The sequence below is a fragment of the Acinonyx jubatus genome, chromosome B4 (assembly GCF_027475565.1).
Source record: "Acinonyx jubatus isolate Ajub_Pintada_27869175 chromosome B4, VMU_Ajub_asm_v1.0, whole genome shotgun sequence".
In the NCBI taxonomy this organism is placed as follows: Eukaryota; Metazoa; Chordata; class Mammalia; order Carnivora; family Felidae; genus Acinonyx; species Acinonyx jubatus.
Window position 1 is genome coordinate 133,806,760 of NC_069387.1, and position 13,523 is coordinate 133,820,282.

Here is a 13,523-nt window from a genome sequence, read left to right on the forward strand (position 1 = left end):
TCGAACATCCTGGCTAGCACAGAAATGAAATATTCTGTCCCCGTGTGCACACAAACCTCTGAAATGTCTGGAAGATCCCACCCTTTCTCTGTCCGCACCTTCCCCCGCATGCCTCCTGCACCTGGGCTCAGCATAGACTTTGTCGGAAGCTCTGTGTCTGGTTTCGTTTGGAGACTGTGATCACCACTTAGAGAGGGCGTGGAAACTGCCCTGCCCCCACTGCTGTCGTTATCACAGAGCTGCCCCTTCTCATGGGGCATCTCCCTGCCGGGTCTCTCACAGAATCCTGACAGCCAGCCCTTCTCGGACTTCAGGTGCGTGAGAAGCTCCTGGAGGGCGAGTCTGGGTAAAATGTGGGTCCCAACTTGGCAGATGTGGATGGGCTGGAGATTCCACATTTCTTACAAGCTCCCAGGCGGTGAGTAGTCAGGCCCTAGACCAGTGCGGTCCAGTATGGTAGCCACTTGGCCTCATGTGGGTATTGAGCACTAGAAATGTGGCTAGTGCGACCGAGAAGCTGACTGTTGTGTTTTATTTCATTGTGATTAATTCGAACTTAAATAGCTATGGGGGGTTAATCACCATCGTATGGGATAACACAGCTAGACAGCCCCTTGAGGTGTTAGTATCTCTACAGATGGAGAAACTGAGCTCAGGGAAGTGAAGAGCTTGCCCAAGATCTTAACGGCAAATAAAAGTGGAATCAGGATTCTCACTCAAGGTCTGTTCTCTTTCTTAAATTTGTAGTATTTTTTAATACCTAAGGTGACCTTTTTTTTTTTTTTTTTAAATATGGGAACTTGTCCTGTGTATCCAGAAAACCCTGGCCTTTTCAATTAGCAAATCACTCCTTTTCAAGACTGTTTTGATATTCGTGGTCATGAGTAATACTTTATAGCATCGGGGCCAGCCAAATAAAGTCATGTTTAAGTTGCTGACAGGATGTGAGAATTTGTCCGACACCCTACGTGTCATATTCGGAAAAACACATTTTGCTACAAAGACTCATTTCCAAGTCTCATGGGGGCTTACCAATAATGCCTTCCTCTGGATGGCACTTTATAGTTCAAAAACACTCTACAGTCTAAAGGTGTTTTCATGTTGTTTGCTCACTTCTCCCCCGCGACAAAAAGCCCACGTTCTTTGTAATGTTGTCCCCACTTTGCAGATGAGGAGACAGAGACCCAGTGCAGGGATGTGGTTTCCTGGAGGTCGCCCGAAGTCCTGGCTTTCAGAGGTCACCTTCTCAGACCTTCCCTGGTTTGGTCAGCTTCCCCACCCCGATGCTTTCTGTCCAGCTCGCCTGCCTGGCTTTATTTTTTTCATATCAAGTATCCCCACCTGACCTGGTACTTACTTGTTTATTCCTTTGTTGCCAACATCGCATGGGGTCCACTACTCAAAGGCGGGGATCTTGTTGGTCTCCTGCGTGCCTCCACTTCAGCACCACAGACAGCACCCCCAGTTGGCACTTCATATTTATTATTTATAAATTAAATCAAATTCCTAACATGAGAAAGGAGCCAGTGGGAAGGATGCTGCCTTTGGAGCAGGCGGATCCCCTCCCTGGCCCTGACCAGCCACATGCCTGCTGGGCAACCTTGACGTAGTTATTACTCTTCTGCCTCAGTGTATTCATCCAAAAGTGAGGTACCAGGTAGGATGATGCCCTTTCTTTGTAGAGCTATTGTGAGGATTGAGTAAGGCATTGCAGTTGGGATCCTGCTTAGTTAAGCATGTGGGTCCAGAGAGATCCCATGGGTTTGGATCCTGGCTCCATTCTTCCCATGGGCATGTTACGTCTTCTCTCTGAGCCTCAGTTTGCTCCTGTGTAAAAGGGATCGAATATTGACAGAGCTCAGTAAGGCAGGGGGTGATCTGGGCTCAACATGGGACCTGGCACAGGATAATCACATCGTATATTCAGCTACTTTTTTTTTTTTTACTTTGAGAGAGAGAGGAGAGGGGGGAGAATCTTAAGCAGCTGCACGCTCAGCACGGAGTCCCACATAGGGCTCAATCCGATGACCCTGGGATCACGATCTGAGCCGAAATCAAGAGTCAGACACTCAACCGACGGAGCCACCCAAGTGCTCCTCAGCTCCTATTTTTGTTGTAGCTATTTTATGAATGCATCTAAAGTGCCTGGCACAAAGTAGATACTAAGCTGATGGCAGCCTTAATTGTTATTATTAATATCTCCAAGGATGCCGCCTTTTTTTTTTACAATCGGATGTCTAAGAGTTAGGATTTAGTTCTTTGAAATTTGTTTTAAAAGGAAAGATTTTTTTTAAGCGTATAGGTTTGTTTTTTTGATTTCTCTTAAGAAGAAGACGAATTTCACACCTTTCTGAGTGTGCACGATGCAAATGAAGATCTGAGACTCACCGAAGGCCGTTTGGAGCTAATTCTGGGCTCGTTTGACAGCCACGACACTGAAGGGGAAGCATCGAGCTGACAAAGTGGGGCTTTCTTTGGTAATGTCCCAACCTCTCCAAATAGTCTTTCCAGACTAACGTTTGTCAGATTGGTGTTCTAAAGAATAGTTTGTGTTCATTGATCCAGCTCTGTCCCCTTCCTGCTTAGCACTCTTCACTGATTCCTTGCTGTGTCCTGGGTAAAGTCCAGAATTTTGCCTCGTAGGGGAGGCCCACTGTGGTTGTGATCCCAGTTGTCCCTCCCAGGCCTGCTTCCACCCACTCTGCCCGCCCTGGGCTTCTGAGCAATTGACAACCACCTAGCAGGTGGATTTTCTCACCTCCAAGCATTTGCTTGTGTGAGGGGCTCTTCCTAGGATGCCCTTCTACCCTGGGAACCTATTCATTCTACTCTATTCATCTGTGATACCTATTTCTATGATTATCTCTCTCACCCACCGTTTCAGAGCCCCTCCCTTGCTCCTAGTCAGGGAAAGGAAAACTTAGTGCTGTATCGTCCCCTATGACTTGGTATCACCCCTACTACAGATCCCAAATTATTTGCCTGTATCTTTCCCACACTGGAGGGCAGGAGAAGGGGCTGTGTTGGGACGTCTCTGTTCCCAGTCCCCAGCACTTATTAGGGCCAAGGAAAAGGATTGTGGAATCCGAGAATGAATAAACAGAGGTGGCAGGCTGATTCTACTTTAGTGCATCTTAACAACCAAAATGTCTTTTTAGCTTCAAAATGCTTGGTTTTATTGAAGAAATACTTTAAAAATAGGAACCTTTAGTCTTCGTCATTTTCGAATACCTATTTCAGTGGCTACAGCAAAGAACATTGCTTTGGGCCATATTTTCCCCTCTTTAAAAGGGTTGTTTATAGCAGAAGGCACCTGTAGAACCTTTTGGAAAGGACCAGGTATCTGACCCGGTAGCCATGCCTTTAATCCAGGCTGTCAAACCCTAGGTGAAATCTGTGTTGGGAATGGTTACGCAGGTGAGGCGGGGGCTTCTTGTACCAAAACTTCTCCGCTAGGACTTTTTGATGCGGTGGGGGGGGGGGGGGGGGGGGAGAGGGGGTGATGATGAGGGGGCCAAGGTTCTGGATGGCCACTTAGCCTTTTCACCTCTAAACCATGATGGCCTCTGAAATTCTAAAATTGTTTGTATCTACGATTAGAATGATTGGGTTCTAAAGTTCTGAAAACCCCATTTCTAGCATTCTGAGTTCCCAAGAACCTATGGTTCTACCTGCTCATAATTCTAGTTGTTTGGGATTCAGGGTCCTTGGTGTTTTTCTTCTGAGATTAAAAAAAATTGTGGTAAAATATACATAATATCATTTTAACATTTTTTATTTTTATTTTATTTTATTTATTTTTTTAATTTTTTTTCAACGTTTATTTATTTTTGGGACAGAGAGAGACAGAGCATGAACGGGGGAGGGGCAGAGAGAGAGGGAGACACAGAATCGGAAACAGGCTCCAGGCTCCGAGCCATCCTCCCAGAGCCTGACTCGGGGCTCGAACTCCCGGACCGCGAGATCGTGACCTGGCTGAAGTCGGACGCTCAACCGACTGCGCCACCCAGGCGTCCTTCATTTTAACATTTTTTAAAGAACATGTACAGTTCAGTGGCATTAAGGACATTCACACTGCTGTGCAACCATGACCACCATCTGTTTCCAGAACTTTCTCATTTTGTAAAATTGAAACTCCATACCTATTAGACGATAAATCCCCATATTCCCTTCCCTCCCCCAGCCTCAGGCAGCTACCATTCTACTTTCTGTCTCTATGAATTCGATTAGTCTAGGTACCTCATATAAGTAGAATCACACAGTGTTTGCCCTTTGGTGACTGGCTTATTTCATTGAACATGTCTTCAAGGTTCACACATGTGTCGGAATGAACATCCTTCCTTTTTAAGGCTGAACAGTATTCCATGGTGTGGATATACCATATTGTATTTATCTGTTCATCTATCAATGGACACTTGAGTTGTATCCACATTTTGACTACTGTGAATAATGCCGTTACGAACATGGGTAAGCAAATATCTCTCTGAGACCCTGATTTCAGTTCTTTGGGGCATATGCCCAGAAGTGGAATTGCTGAACCGTATGCTAGTTCTACGATCTTTAATTTTTCAGGGAATCGCCATCCTGTTTTCCATAGTGGCTGCTCTATTTTATATTCCCGCCAACAGTGCCCAATTGTTCCCATTTCTCCGCATCTTCACCCATGCCTGTTGTTTTCTGTTGTCTGTGTGTGTGTGTATGTGTGTATTTTGTAATAGCCATCCTAACAGATGTGCTCACTGGCCATTTGTATGTCTTCCTTGGAGAAGTGTTTTTTTCAAGTCCTTTGCCCACGTTTTTCTTGCTGTTGAGTTCCAGAGTTCTTTCTATGTTCTAGATATCAACCCCTTATCAGAAGTACAATTTGTGGGGTGCCTGGGTGGCTCAGTTGGTGAAGCATCCGACTTTGGCTCAGGTCATGTTCTCACAGCTTGTGAGTTCAAGCCCCACGTCGGGCTCTGTGCTGACAGTTCAGAGCCTGGAGCCTGCTCCCTCTCCCTCTTTGCCCCTCCTCTCTTTCTCTCTCTCTCAAAAATAAATAAACATTAAAAAATTTAGAAATATAATTTGCAAATATTCTCCCCCCCCCCTCATTTTGTGGGCTGCCTTTTCACTCTGTTGATGGTGTCCTGTGATATACAGAAGTTTTTAATTTAGAAGTTATTTTTTTTCTTGTTGTCTGTACCTTTGGTGTTGTATTCAAGAAATCAGTTGGCAAATCTGATGTCATGAAGCATTGCCCTGTTTTCTTTTGAGGATTTTGTAATTTTAGCTCTTTTAGGGTTTTGTTGCATTTTGAGTTAATTTTTGTACGTAGTGTAAGGTAAGAGTCCACCTTTGTTCTTTTGCATGAAGATAGCCAGTTTTCCCAGAACCACATGTTGGGAAGACTGTTGTTTCCCCCGATTGAGCGGTCTTGGCACGTTTGTTGAAAATCATTTGACCATATATGTGAAGATTTATTTCTGGGCTGTCTATTCTATTCCATTGATAGATGTCTGTATTTATGTTGGTACCATACTGTTTAATCACCGTAGCTTTTTAGTCAGTTATGAAATCAGGAAGTGTTTGACTTCCAACTTTGTTTTTCTTTTTCAAGATTATTTTGGCTATTCAGGGTCCCTTGAGATTCCATATGAATTTTAGGATGGGTTTTCTACTTCTGCAAGAAACGTCATTGGGATTTTGGTAGGGATTGCATTGAGTCTGTAGATTGCTTTGGGTAGTATTGATATCTTAACAATATGAAGCTTTCCAATTCATGAACATGGGATGCCTTTTTATCTCTTGGCGACTTCTTAAGTCTCTTTCACCAAATGCTTTGTAGTTTTCAACATACAAATCTTTTTCCTCTGGTTAAGCTAATTCCTAAGTCTTTTGTTCTTTTGGATGCTATTGCAAATGGGATTATTTTTGGATTGATTGTTAGTGTATAGAAAGACAACTGAGTTTTTGCACCTGGTTTTTGTATCCTGCATCTTTGCTGCGTTCATTTAATTTGTTCTAACGTCTATCCTGCTTTTTAAAATTGTCCTCAAAGGCTGTTTACAGTGTCCACAAGATCTTCTCCAAAGCATTGTGCTATTTGAAATAAAGGCATTCAGAGCTCCTCATAACAGGAGCGACCTTGTGAGGACTTAAATATATGGCAATAGTCTTTTTTTTGAGGAATATTTGATTTAAAAAACTCTGGCACGTGTAATACGTGTTGATTGTGACAGAGAGAGGGACGTTCACTTCTCTGCTTATCAATTGTGTGGTTTTGTAACCGCACTGAGCCCCAGTTTCCATATCTGTCAAGCATGGTGCCCATTTTGTGAGGCTGTTATTGTGAGTGACAAACAGGGATGAGGGGGCTTGTCTCAGGCTCTCAGCAGGTGACAGCTGTGACGTCATTAATGGCTGCCTGACCAGCCCGGGGAGGGGGAGGGGGGAGGAGCTGCTTGGCCAGATCACCTGCTGTGGGACCTGCTGCCAGAGTCATCCCAGCACTTAGATGCTCAGAATATCAGAGGAATCAACCAGTTAAGATTTTCTGCCTGTTTTGTCTTGTTTTTTTTTTTAATGTCTTCTTGTTTTTTTATTTTTTTCGTTTACGTCCACGTTAGTTAGCATACAGCGCAACAATGGCTTCACGACTTTGTGTGTCGTCCTTGCCCGGGGGCCGCGCTAATCTTCCCCGTGTCGTTCCAGTTTTAGTGTACGTGCTGCCGAATCGAGCACCTGTTTTGTCTTTTAGTTGGTCTTAACTATGTTTTGGTTTGATTTGGTTCTAGGTCTTGAACAACAGGCGGAGCAACTGAGAGGCCAGGCTGCCCCTGGGGAGAACTAGGAAGTGGTCAAGGGGTGCCCGGCCTCCTGTTGCCTTCTTATTTAATTAAAGTCGTATTTGTGTTAAGGCAATACGCACACACAGTTAGTCACAGTGTGCCGTGAGGCTTACCAGCCGTCTCGATTTCCATTTCCCATATAGATCTGGTGGCTTTTATTGCCAGGTGCCTCTAAGTAACAACTTTTATTGCTATTTTTAATTTTTTAATATATATATATATTTATGCTTATTTATTTTTGAGAGACACAGAGACGGAGTGTGAGTGGGGGAGGGGCAGAGAGAGAGGGAGACACAGAATCCGAAGCAGGCTCCAGGCTCCGAGCTGTCAGCCCAGAGCCCAACACGGGGCTCGAACTCACAAACTGTGAGATCATGACCTGAGCCGAAGTCGGACGCTTAACCACTGAGCCACCCAGGCGCCCCTCCTTTTTCAATTTTTGATGTTACTTTTTAATTTCTTAAAATTAAAAAATGGCGATTTAGACTTAGCCTCTCCACCCGTATACACACATCTCTTCTGTCCTTTTTTAAGTTTATTTACTTATTTTGAGAGAGAGAGAGAGAGAGAGCACGTGAGTGGGGGAAGAGCAGAGAGAGAGGGAGAGAGAGAGAATCCCAAGCAGGCTCTGCGCCATTAGCACAGGGCTGGACGTGGGGCTTGAATTCATGAGCTGTGAGATCACGACTTGAGCTGAAATCAAGAGTCGGTCACTTAACTGAGCCACCGAGGCGCCCCTCTTCTCCTGTCCTTTTAATAGCATTTTAAGGCAGTTTTAGGTTCACTATTTGTTGTGCAACTTACTGTCTTTCCTAAAGTAGTTAATTGTTTTGTTTTCTTGCGTGTTTTCCTGTGTACCCATCGTGGGTCATCCCCGTGTCCTGCCGAGTTTTAAATGCCCCTCAGCTGAGGAGCGGGCCACGCTAAGCCATTTTCAGGCTCTTTTTCCCTTGAGCCTCTGACGGCTGCCCCGGCCTGGACAGTTGGGCCTGCACACTTCCATCATCCTGGAGTCTCCCTCCGCCTTTCTTCTGTCCTGGAGCCCCTACCTACAGCATCCCGTGGCTTCCCTTTTCTTGCTTTACTCCCTCCTGTTGGGGGAACGCATCCTCTCGTGGCTCTTCCGAGAAGGAGTGCGGCAGACATAAAATTTGGCAAAGCTGCATGTCAGAAAAAGTGCTTATTCCGTCCTCGGTCTTAACTGATAGTTGGCCCAGCTGTAGGATTGCAGGCAGCACACCTTTTCCCCTCAGAATTTGAAAAGCATGACTCCAAAAACTTTCTTGTAGCTTCCTGTACCCCATTCTTGTTGGGATACCCCATCCTTAGGATATGAGCTGTCTTGTTTCTGGGCGGTGTGCCTTGGGTGTGGGTATTTTCTCATTTATTTTTTCTGGGTACTCAGGCAGCCTTTTAAACTTAAAAGAATTTTGGGGGCGCCTGGGTGGCTCAGTCGGTTGAGCGCCCGGCTTCGGCTCAGGTCATGATCTTACCGTTCGTGGGTTCGAGCCCCGCGTCGGGCTCTGTGCTGACAGCTCGGAGCCTGGAGCCTGCTTTGGATTCCGTGTCTCCCTCTCTCTCTGCCCCTCCCCTGCTTATGCTCTGTCTCTTTCTCTCTCAAAAATAAAAAAAAAAACATTAATTTAAAAAAAAAAAATTATTTATTTTTTTAAATTTTGAGCCAGAGGAAGACACAGAATCTGAAGCAGGCTCCAGGCTCCAAGCTATCAGCACAGAGCCCGCTGCAGGGCTTGAACCCATGAACCGTGAGATCTTGGCCTGAGCCAGAGTTGGACGCTTAACCGACTGAGCCCCCCAGGCGCCCCTTGTGCAGCCTTTTTAATGGAACAAACTTTGTCCTTTAATCTGGGACATTTTCTCATATTATTATATTTTAAAAAACTTCCCTCTTCTCTTTTATCTCTGATGTCTCCCTCTACCACTCATACAACTGATTTTTGTATCTTTTCTCGACTGGTACTCAGGTCCCTGTCTTTCTGTTTCTGTCTCTGGGAGAGTTTCTCAAATTTATCTTCCCGCTCTGTGCCCAAATTTGAGAAACTCTGCTAAGATTTTCTTTCTTTTGTGAAGAACATCCTGGTAGAATTTCACGGGTGCCCTATCTTCTATTATCTCACCAAGGGCGTTAATTATATACTAAGTCATTTCTCCTGTGTCAGCCCCATTTTCCCCAATTTCCTTTTCTCCGGTCGTTTTGGTCCTAGCTGGGTTCAGCCTGAAGGTTTTCCTCCGAGGTCTGGCGGTCCTGTGTGTTTATGCGTCTGAAAGCTGTGCGTGCAGGGCAGTGGCTTGCCGTGACGGGGACCCGGCCATCTCTTTGGGGGAACCCCCTGTGCCCTGTCTTTTTCCCCAGAGAGGGGTTCCCTCTTGGCAAGCCTGGCTCCCGGAATTTGAGAGCTGAGTGGGGAAGGGGCCTGGGCTCTCCAAAGTCCCCACGTTTATGCTTTCAGTGCGTCTTCCTCTGGTTCAGCCCCTACCTTGCTGTCCATCTTCCCTGGGGCCTGATGGTCCCTAAATGAGATTCTTCTGAGCTGTTTATTTTCCCTTGAGACTAAACTCCCTCTTTCTGTGGAGATTGGGAGGGAGGGAGGGGCGGGTGGGCTGAATGCGTGTGTTAAGAGAGAGCCCCAGCCCCACCTGCTCCCACGGGTGCTAGGTCGGACCACACACCTGGGTCTGCATCCCTGAGCTGCCTGGGACTCTGGCCACAGCCGGGTCTGCTTCCTGGGGTCCCCTTCCCTCCCCTCCCCGCCTCTCCCCAACCCCCTCCCAAGACTTTGGTTTCAGTTTTGTCTGCTCAGCCAGGCCAGTCCACTCCTCCGTCCCTCCAACTCCCAAACCTTTGGAGGGTCGTGCCTGTTTGATTCCTTTACTGCTGATTTCATGGGATGTCAGCAGCAAGGAGAGGAACGTGGGCCTTGCAAATGCCCGTGCTGTGCAAGTGCCCGTTTGGTCCTGCCGTCTTACCCTGTGACACCCCCCTGGGGAGCTCCCACCCCAGCCTCGCTCCCGCACCCGCCTGGCAGGTCTCAGTTGAAAGGGCTCGCAGGGTTCAAGACCTGCACATCACCTCATCATGGAAGAGAAGGGGTCTCAGGCCTCAGCCCAGGTCTGGTGAGGTTGAGGCAGAGCTGAGGCCGAACCTAGGCCTCCTGGCCTCCAGTCCGGGGCCCTTCCCACGGCCCCGCCCTGGGCCTTGGTGCCCACGGACTCCTGACGTCTGTTGAGTGAACACCACGACTTGTGGAGGCCGCCATGTGATAGGCTGGTCTGTGCCTTAACGACCGTTAGTCCCATTCACGTTAATTAGCTTAGCCTTCTAGAACATCCTTAGAGGATTGGTTGGGAGGCCTTAGGTGAGCCATTGACCCCTCTGAGCCTCATCGTCTGCCCTACGTGGATGATGACACCTTGTGGGTTCAGTGAATGTGTGTGACGACCTACCTGTCTGTACTAGTCCCGTGCTGGGCAGGTCCCCGGCAGGGTGCCCAGGCTGGTGGGGGATACGAGAGCAGCGGCTGAACAGGGCTGGGAGCCCTGGGCGTTGGGGAACCCCCATCCCCCTGCCCTGGTTGGGAGCAAGAGGGTGTTCCTGGCAGGCCTCTTGGAGGAAGCGGCACTTGGGCTGACTGTGTAGGGTGAGCGGGATTGGAGTGGCCTCAGAAGGAAGGGCGAGGAGGGGGTCCTGGGTGGATGGGACAGCAGGAGCAAATGTCCGGAGGCCTTCGGCAGCCCAGGGGCGCTCGGGCAGGGCAGGGCAGGGCAGGGCAGGGCTGGGGGTGTTGTACAAGGTGAGGTCAGAGCACTGACAGGGCCTGGCCTGGAGGGGGCGCCATAGCCTCAAGCGCCAGGCCTTACCAGCTTGGTCCCCAGCTGAGGCCCGGGCGTTTGCTGAACACCTTTGTGCAAGTGCGTTCTTCCGGGCTGGGACTTCCGGGGAGGTTCCTGTGAGACCTTTCTGGCTGCATTCGCTCTCGTTCTGGGGAGGAAAAACAAGAAACTCTTGGGTTGTCCTTTGCAGTCTCAAGTCACCTGTGCTCTGCAGTAACCAACAAGCACTTAAAGAGGCTTAGGACTGAATATTCCCGTTTTTAAAACATCTCCCAGGAAAAACAAACGTTTGGAAGTTAAGCATTTTGGCTGTTAGGATGGAACAGAGGAAAAATTGCATTTGCCTTTTAAATATGGGGGCCAGCGCTGAGTTGTGGATCCAGAACCCTCGCAAACGCTGGACCAAGCGGGCCCGGCAGGCTGGGGTCCGCCTGAGGGTCCGCGCGGCGCCTGCGGTCCTGGGACGCGTCCTTCCCGCCCTGGGTGTCTCCACACCCAGCTCTGGGCAGGCCGGCCTGCCAGCGTGACCCCAGGCAGGTGACCTGACTTCCCTAGCCTCCTTTTTTCATCTTGACCTTCCCGGCGAACATTTCTGGACCGCGTCGTAGAACACAGTGTTTGCTCCTCCTAACGGCCCTGGAAGGCAGTGGCCGTGCTGTTATCCGGCTTGTATTCACGTGCCTGTAATCTTCTGTATTTTGATGCTTTGACATCTTGGGGCCTTGCTGAGCCCGGAGGGAGGGTCCTCCCAGAGGTAAGCGATTCTAGAGATAGTGAAGGACCCACTTTTGAGCGTGCCTTTCTTTTTCCTTTTTTAAAAAATTTTCTTTTAATGTTTATTCATTTTTGAGAGAGAGAGACAGAGGGAGCATGAGTAGGGGAGGGGTAGAGAGAGAGGGAGACACAGAATGTGAAGTAGGCTCCAGGCTCTGAGCTGTCAGCACAGAGCCCGACGTGGGGCTCAAACACACAAACCGTGAGATCATGACCTGCCTGAGCTGAAATTGGACGCTTAATCGACTGAGCCCCCCAGGTACAAACCAACCAACCCAGAGCCCCTGCCCACCCCCCACTGCCTCCTTTATAGGCCCTCATGCTCTCAGCCCCCTATCCCCTGACCAGTCACCCTAGGGGCAGCCCCTGTCCCCCAGGGCCTGCCAGAATTGTTCACACTCGCCAATCCTAAACTTGCTTCCCCTGCTTCCCCTGCCTTTTCCCTTGGAAACCACAACAAAGGCTCCAGTCCAGGTTTCTTTTTTACTTCCTCTGCCTCCTGACCGGCCCTGGCTTCCCCGTGTGGCCGGGTGTGGCCCTGAACGCCACCTGTGTCTAGGGATCTGCGAGTATAGACTTCCTTACTCACGACAGTCATTTCCATGTGTGCGTGTCTCACTATACCTGATGAAAACAAACCTTTACACGTCTTCCTACGGTGATTGTTGCAAGAATCCTAAGCATTCTTCTTATAGATGAGGATACTGAGGCTCCAAGAAGTAAGAGTTTTCACCCCAGGCCAGACAGCCAGTAGGTGGAAAAGGGATTCAGGCGTTTTTGGCTCTGCGGCGTGCAGCCCTAACCACTGTACTTTACTGCCTCTCACCTGGGGAGGTAGGAGCGTCTAGAAGCACTGAATGTAAATTGCCTGTTACACTGCCTAGCACCGGAAAATGCTCACAGCAGGGCAGCAAGAAACAAATTTTGCAGGCACAGCCCATGTGTGTGTTCCTGTGCCTCGGCTCTGGCCACTGGCCCAGGCACGCGTCTGCAGACCTCTCCAGTCAGTTCTGGAGAATTCCCCGTCTCCTCGAATTGCCAGCCCGCGTCCTCCGTGTGTGCTTGGCTGTGTGATTCTATCACCGGCATTAACGCGCCCGAGCTGTGTCGAGACCCACGGGGGGCTCAAAGCTGAGTTGGGGAGCCTGCCCCATCCCGGTGTTGTTCTAGACCGGGCGCCATACCCAGAAGCCTGCTAACGTGAGTCTCCCAGACGTTGGCAAGTGTTTAAACACAGAACTGACAAGGATGCACTAAAAAGGCAATCAGAGATCGTTACGCCGTCTCTTTATTCCATCCCCCTCTGCTGTGTTCGGTGAGATGGGAATGGGCGGGAAAAGCCGTAAGTGGGCATTTTCCTGATTGTTGCCGCATTTAGAGCGCACTAAAACTCCGCCGGGCTCAATGCGCCACTCCTGGAATGGCATAGATTACAGACAAGCGTGCACATATCTTGTTGAATTTAACAGATGACGCAGTTTGGAGGCAACACTTTCTGTTCAACGGGATGGGTAAGTGTTAGCGATAAAGAATCGTAACCTTTCGGAAGGAGCGTAATCTTGGAAGCGCAAGAAGCGGCGGTTTTGATGGGTGTCCCTCCGCGAGCCCCAAACGCCGCGCGCACTTGCTCCGTGTGGCTTCTGTACGTGGATGCGTTTCTATTTGGGTATATACGGCAAATGGAAAGTTAAACCAGGATGGTCGTCCACCGGTGCTCAGCTGATTCGTACCTAATGGTCTTTTTACCCCCATGACTAGCAAATGCCAGGGTCTTAAATCATCTGCCCGGAGGAAAGGAAGCATTTGGGGAAGATGGTCGAACGTTGTTGTGCAGGCTATAAAGGTATGACAGTGTCCCACAGTCCTGGAGGCGGGGGAAATAGGGCTGGTTTCCAGGAGGACTTGGGGCTTCTCAGAGATCAGGTTGGCCCCCGATCTAACCTGCCCCTCGAGGCCACTCTCCGCTTCTCTCAAAGTCCCCAGCTTATCGGGCACGTGGCCCCAGAGGCCGGTTTGGCTGCTGATTGGCAGTCTCGAGGTGCAAACCCCGGCCATCCGCTGTCTCGC

General features: G+C 48.9%; 1 protein-coding gene and 1 pseudogene across 4 annotated transcripts in view; one reads left to right on the forward strand and one right to left on the reverse strand.

Moving 5' to 3' along the window:
* MPPED1 (metallophosphoesterase domain containing 1) overlaps window positions 1-13,523 on the forward strand; it is a 76,016-nt gene that overhangs the window by 34,007 nt on the left and 28,486 nt on the right. The gene's annotated exons all lie outside the window — the stretch shown is intronic.
* On the reverse strand, window positions 6,623-6,723 carry LOC113602963 (uncharacterized; annotated as a pseudogene).